General features: G+C 42.3%; 1 long non-coding RNA gene across 1 annotated transcript in view; it reads left to right on the top strand.

Annotated features, from left to right (window-relative positions):
• Nucleotides 1-5,411, top strand: part of LOC126990714 (uncharacterized) — an 8,882-nt gene extending 3,471 nt beyond the window's left edge. The window contains exon 3 of the long non-coding RNA XR_007744665.1: nucleotides 5,278-5,411. This is a non-coding gene — a long non-coding RNA (uncharacterized LOC126990714). The remainder of the gene's footprint in view (nucleotides 1-5,277) is intronic.
• The last annotated feature ends 2,089 nt before the right edge of the window (nucleotides 5,412-7,500 follow it).

Raw genomic sequence — 7,500 nt, 5'->3', positions numbered from 1 at the left:
GCAGAAATTTTTCATTGTCATTGAATTTAACCTTTAATTAGGGCAAAGGGAAAGATATATGGAGACAAAGAATATCACTATGTATATAGCAGTTGTATCTTTTACACATGCTAATAATTTAACAATCACAGACAAAATAGTAACCTATTACTGCCTCATTGATTCAGAGCCATTTTCAAACTTAACAACCTTACCTCCTCCTACTGAATGGTAAACCTATCTCTAACACAAACACTAGAATAATAAATTCATTTAGATTAGTAATACAGTATACTGTTTTTCAATCTATCTTTTTCAATGCCTACCCTGCAAGCTTGGGAATGGGTGTAACCTGGTTAGTTTAGGTTTGATTCTTTCAAATATTCAATCATACAGTATGTTAGTTTAAGTTTGATTCTTTCAAATATTCAATCAAACAGTATATTATGTTAAATATAATTCACAGTCTGTGTCAAGCTCAGGCCAATGCTTAACACAAAGACCCGGCTTGGTGGCAATGATAACACCGCCACCTTTGCCGAGGTCTGTCGGGCGGTCCTTACGAAAAATGGTCATACTGAAGGGGGGCGGGAAAAGCTCACTACTGTTAACGTCAGGAGTCAACCAAGTCTCAGTCCCTACTATTATGTCAGGGTTGTGTATATATATAGTGATTAGGTGGTGTAACTGGGATATTTTGTTTTTAATGCTACGGAAATTAATTGTTAAAAGTCGGAGGGAAGTGTGGCTATGATGTGGTGGTTGTTGAAGTAAAGGGATAGGTGAAGATGATGATGAAGAAGAAGGAACGGAGGGGAGTGAAGAAGTAGAGGAGGGAGGTGAAACGAGAGGCGATGAGCGACGGGAGGAAAAGGAAATAGGGATTGGGGAAGGTGGAAGGGTAGAATAGGGTGAGGGTGATAGTGCAGGCCTAGGGTTGTAAGTAACGGAAGTGAGAGTCGAGTGATAAGTCGAGTCTGGCGTACGGAGGGAAAGCATCGGTCTGTGTTGGTTAATGGGACTGGGTGTGAAGGATGGAGCAGGGTTATGAGAGGTGCGAGGTGTTGAGTGTTTGGGGTTCAGGAGGGGAGTGTGTTGTGTGTCAGGGTTGTATGTGTTGTGTTGATAAAGCGTGTCGAAGGAGTTGAATAGTGGAATAGGATTAGCTGAGAAGAATGAGGATGATAAATTAGGAATGTCGCATCTAATGCAGATCCACGAGACGCTATTGTCAATCAGTCCAGTGTAAGTCGGCGTAAAACACCCGATACAGCTGACGTGGTACCAACCAGCATGCCCGGATCTATCACGACACGAATCACACTGGATGGGTCTCTGCCCCCACCTCACCGCCTTGCTACAAAGTTGGCAAGGGTACTTGGGTCAATAAGGGCCAGGGTTGACCATAGCGCCCGTGTCTCCACATAGAAGCAGCAAGAGAAGGATGGTGTGTCGTTTGTGTACCTTTGTATCGTTGTTGGTGTGCCGATTGAAACACTGAACCACAGTGAGCGAAAACGATTGTTGAGTATGGGTGCTTGTTTGTGACTTGTGCGATTGTTGTTTGTGTATGTGTTAGTGGGTGTAGAAATAGTGCTACGTGTATAAATGTGGTGATCAGGAAGGCACTGTGTATGACGGAATAACTGTTTTCGTGTCTTACCTTCCGTGAGTGTGTACGGTGTTCTTGTGTTGTCGGCAGATTCCTAGTGTCACTGTACCGGTTCGTGGACTGGAACAGCCTCGTCCGGCACTTAAGTGTAGTTGCCATTACCAATTTAAAAGGTTAAAATATTAAAATAAAAGGTAAAAACTAGATTAAAACTATTATAAAACTAAAAACAAATTAAAAACAGTATGTATGTAAATAAAAATAGATTCAAGAATGAGAAAACAGAGTGTAATATGTGTGGAGCAGAAAATGAAGACCTGGAGCATTTCCTACTTTGGCGTCCAGCATATAGTGAGGAAAGAAAGAAAAATGTTAAACTACAACAACCCTATAAAAAATGAAGTAATCGGAGATCTGCTCTTTAATAACACCGACATACATGAATCAAAATATCTATTTGGAATTTGTGGAAAGTAAGAGAAAGGGTAATGAAAGAAGAAGAAAATAATAATAACCATCAGTGAAAAGCACAGCGCATATTCCAGACAGCGAGAAGAACACATCAGGGAGTGCCGTTACAAAGGCTATACTCCCGACCTACAACTGAACTGAACAATGAAGAATGATGAAGAAGAGGACGATCCGCTGCCAAAACAATGAACAAAACGTCACAGTGCTATCAAAACATTGCTTTATAAGGACGTATCAACCATAAATAATACCATTCACTGAATATGTGGTGACTGTGGACTCCTACACTATTAAATCTAATATCCTGCTGTCAGCACTTGTGATAAGAGAGAGAGAGAGAGAGAGAGAGAGAGAGAGAGAGAGAGAGAGAGAGAGAGAGAGAGAGAGAGAGAGAGAGAGAGAGAGAGAGAGAGAGAGAGAGAGAGAGAGAGAGAGAATGAATTACATAAATTACATAGAAAATCAGACCACACAGACCCCATGGTCCTTAAACCTAAGTGAATCTACACTAATCAGATGGCTCCAAAACGTTGCTTTTCTACTCTAGTTAATCTTAAGTTCAAGGAAGTGACGGTCGAGCTTGTTTTTAAAGGATTCAATCGTGTTACAATGGACCACTGATGGTGGGAGCTTATTCCATTCTCGCACTACAACGTTGGTGAAGAAAAATTTAGTGCAGTTTGAATTTACTTGTCTACATTTGAGTTTTATGCCATTGTTCCTCGTTCGCAAAGTGTCATCTATCATAAACAATTTTGTTCTGTCTACAATCGTGAAACCATTAAGTATTTTAAAACATTCGATCAGTTTTCCTCGGAGGCGACGTTTCTCAAGAGAGAACATGTTAAGGGTGGAAAGCCTTTCTTCGTAGGATTTGTTGCACAAGGAAGGGATCATTTTTGTTGCCCGACGCTGAACACCTTCTAATTTAGTAATGTCCTTTGCATGGTGAGGAGACCAAAACTGTACCGCATATTCCAAGTGGGGTCTGACTAAACTATTATAGAGCGGAAGTATTACATCTTTATTCTTGAATAAAAAGTTTCTTTTAATGAAGCCCAGCATTCTGTTCGCTTTATTTGCTGCATCGATGCATTGATGTGAGAATTTGAGGTTTGACGCGATTTTGACCCCCAGGTCCTTAACGCATTGAACGCTTGTGAGTTTAACGCCGCGCATTTCATATTCGAACTTCTTATTTCTTGTTCCAACTTGAAGGACCTGGCACTTGTCTACGTTAAAGGGCATAACTTGTCTACGAGAGAGAGAGAGAGAGAGAGAGAGAGAGAGAGAGAGAGAGAGAGAGAGAGAGAGAGAGAGAGAGAGAGAGAGAGAGAGAGAGAGAGAGAGAGAGAGAGAGAGAGAGAGAGAGAGAGAGAGAGAGAGGTATAAGTGACTGGCCAGTAGTTAAAGGTTAAGAAGTAATGGAGTAGAAACTTTACATAGTTAATAAACTTAATCTGTGGAAATGAAGAAAACAAAGAAATACAGTGACTAAGTTATATAGCGAATTTAAAGTATTTATGTTTCAATAGGAAGTTATTTTATCTCAAGCACTATGAAAGAGCTTTTTATTTATTGTTATTGCACTTATAGTTTTGTGACAGTGACAGTGTTTTAAGCCATAATACAGCAAGTTGCTCTTTTGAAAGTGTGCAGTGTTATCTATTCCCCAATATCTGATCAGCTGACAATGTCTGAGCTCCACTCCTAATCCTAGCCACATTATTGGGTAGTGCCCTGGTGGCAGAGGTGGCAAATCTTAATGACGGATTTGTTTGCTAAGCTCTGTTGCTCAGTAGATGGCCTCACCTCTATGAAAATACTGAAATTACATCACTAAAGTGTGTGTGCCCCCGTATCCCTTCCCCTCTCCATGGTGAGATAACTTGGTGTATACAAGTATATTAGACTTTTACCTACGTAGAGGAGGTCAAAACAGGGTGTCATGAGACTGATCATGGACAACTTGGAGGACAAAGGCATGGCTAAGAACTGACAGAAAGACATGTTTATAACGTTACCTAAAAAAAGGATATCTTCAGCAGGTTAACAAAAAAGTTTCACTCACTAGTATGTTCTAGCAACAATATACCAAGCTGACTCTCCACATGACAAGTGATTGGATTACCTGAACTTTCTCACTTCATCTCCATACTCCCGGTGGGGCAAACAACATCGCCTGCCTCTGTCACAGAGAGCGCCTATCTCTGTCACTGGGCCACGTGCTGCACTGGTGTTGTGGTTCCTGTGATTGGCTGCTGTACGTATGTATCGAGCGCTACCATTCATTGAACAAAAAAAGTCAACCACACACTACGCCGTCTGTCGGCGGGAGTGTGAAACAGGGTTAAGGCAGGAAAATCTAAACATGGCGGACTTAAGATTTTTTTTGTGAATCGCAAGATACGACATTCTTATCTCCGCCATATTGGATCCACTCTTAAGACTGTCGTATCTGCGAGGCGTTAGTGAATCCGGGCCCAGTATTTTGGCGGGCTGTTATAGTAGTTGTAGTTAAATCAGTGTATTATTATTATTAAATGTCACCACGAATTAGGAATGCAGGTATCAATGGAAGAACCCACGGCAGATAGATCACGCCACCGTTTGTAGGAATGTCATCTCAATAATGTAACGGCTGCCGGTCTTGGTTGCGTGTAGCTCAGACAGGGTCTTGAGGGGACGAACAAAGGCGTGAAGGAAAACACTCCGCTGCTTTAAGTGAAAATATTCTTAACCTAAGTACAGGGGCGTTGGAGAGAGCCGATACAGTAGGTCTGTATGAGTCGGGCTCTCAGGAAGGAGTGAAGATTAGAGGCTTGGAAAATATTGAAGTTACAACCGGTCACGTACGTCAAGGTGACCTCTAAGTTGACGAAATGTTTGTTACACATACTGAGACGCTCGTACGATAAACACTGACAGATGACATTCCTCACCTCTACCTGAAATGACGGTGGCATGATCTATCTCCCGTGGGTTTTTCCATTGATATCTGCATTCCTAATTCGTGGTGACATTTAATAATAATAATACACTGATATAACTACAACTACTATAACAGGGCATCCCAAGTACTCTCAATACCGCCTTGCCTTCATGGGAAGTAACTTGTCCTCGACCTTCTGTCTAGCAATACCACCCTGAATAGTATGAAAACAAAGTAAATCTGCAGTGCCGGTTGCACGTCTCAAAGTACACTTCCTCCGCAGGTAATGGGATGGAAACCTACTTCTACGGCATGCAGATCAGCACCTCCCTGATCGGCGTTGTTCCCGCCGCCATAGCCATGCATAACATTATCCTTCCTGTCCTCTATGATCTCAAACTATATTCAGTCAGTGAGGTAAGTTAATCTAATTGAAAATAACTGGTTGAATCCTTTCATGCCAAATTTTAAAAGAGGAAAAAATATATTTCTGGATCAAAATGGAATATAGAAAGTAAAGTTATTAGTTCTAACAGAAAACATAGTTTTTTTTTCTTAGTCAAGGCTAAGACGAGTCATAGGGAAGTGAAATATAAATTTTCGTAAGTTGTCTTCCAAACATAAGATTTCATAAAATAAATAGTTCTAAAATCTTTCACTTGGAATGAATGTTTGGAACATGGCTACGATGGATGACGACACGAATTATTTACCACGAAACAACAAATTTTGAATGCAATTTTTTTATTAAAAAAGTACGTTGGAAGTAATAGTAAGACGAAACAGCATAATGCTGGCGTCACACATCCGCAATTTCGCTCTGCGACGGTTGGAGATTTCGAAAATGCACGAAATCGGGGGAGCATCGCCATTGTCTCTGCGAGTTTGCCTCCATTTCAACTCACAACAACATGGCGAGGGAGGATCGTTCGCCTATACGCACACGAGGGCGACAGGCGAGGGGACGTTGAGGTAAATCGTGCGTGAATGCGCGCGATTGTACGCAGAGGAGCCAAAAAAATCGTTGCGACGGTTCGCGTTGAACGCAGGGCGATTACTGCGCGACCGCCCCTCGTGTAGCCGCTCGACGACGCTCGACGTCGCACGCATGGTCGAGAAAACGTCGAGGGCACGTCGCTGTACGACCCCTCATAGATAAAATGGAGGGCCCCTCAACCTGGCCGTATAGTGCCCACCTGTCCCGCAAGGAAGCCAGTCACGCGCCATGAATAGCCTGCACAAGTTCATCAACAAGAAAACCCTACGGGATCCACAACTCGTCAAAGATATAATCGGGTGTGAGTGCGAGCGTACTGACTGGCAGCATTGCCACTCCGCTTTAAGAAGTAGTACCAGACTGCACCAGTAAAGAGTACCAAATGAGAACAAAACGTACCAGATTGAGTAATTATAACATTATATACTGGTCTACATACCTATAGAAATGTAAATCCATCCCCTCAAGGGTTGCTGGTGTTGAACACTAATGAAGTGCATGGCAGGACATCAATGTAATGACTTACGACACTATTCGTATTATTTCCATAATGTATAGAACATAAATACCATCTCTATTTTGTACCAGATCTATTGGAAGTCGCATTTGTACACCCAAAATTACCAAATCTGGTATGTTCGTAGCAACAACTTTGCTCTCCTCAACGACCTAGAGCAGTTGGTTCAGCACCCTACACGAATTCCCGACCGTCTTGGAGACAGACCCAACATACTAGACCTTTTCCTTACCTCTAACCCTTCTATATATATACTTACTTTGTCAAACTGTTCTCTCCGTTGGGCATCTCCGATCACAACCTTATTTCTGTATCCTGTCCTATCGCTCCTGTACATCCTCTGGACCCACCAAAAAGGCGATGCTTCTGGCATTTTGCTTCAGCTTGGTGGGATGACCTGAGAATGTACTTTTCCGATTTCCAGTGGAATGATTACTGCTTCCAAGAGGGGATTGTCTCTGGAATGAAGGCATACATTCCACGTAGTTTCTCTACTCCCCATGCTAAAAAGTCTTGGTTTAATCACGCTTGTTCTCGTGATATCAAAGATAGAGAGGCACCTCACAAAAGGTACCAGAACCTTCGAACTCTCACTAACCATGATCTGTACATTTCCGCCCGGAATCGTGCCAAATCTATTCTCCGACTTACCAAAAATTCCTTCATCCATAGAAAATGTCAACACCTTGCTTTCTCTAATTCTTCCAGAGACTTCTGGCATCAAGCCAAAAATATCTCCTCCAATTTCACTTGTTCCTCTTTCCCTCCTCTCCACAACCCTGACGGCAGCACTGCCGTCTCATCTATCTCTTAGGCTGAACTCTTCCCACAGACTTTCTGTAACAACTCCACTCTGAACGATTCTGGGCATATTCCTCCTACTCAGCCCCCCTCTGACTCTTTCATGCCTGTTATTAAGATTCTTAAGAATGATGTCTTCTATGCACTCTCTGGCCTCAATTCTCAGAAGGCTTATGGAGCTGATGGAGTGT

The sequence above is a fragment of the Eriocheir sinensis genome, unplaced genomic scaffold (genome assembly GCF_024679095.1).
Source record: "Eriocheir sinensis breed Jianghai 21 unplaced genomic scaffold, ASM2467909v1 Scaffold1927, whole genome shotgun sequence".
Classification (NCBI taxonomy): domain Eukaryota; kingdom Metazoa; phylum Arthropoda; class Malacostraca; order Decapoda; family Varunidae; genus Eriocheir; species Eriocheir sinensis.
This window is presented reverse-complemented; position numbering and strand designations above follow the sequence as displayed.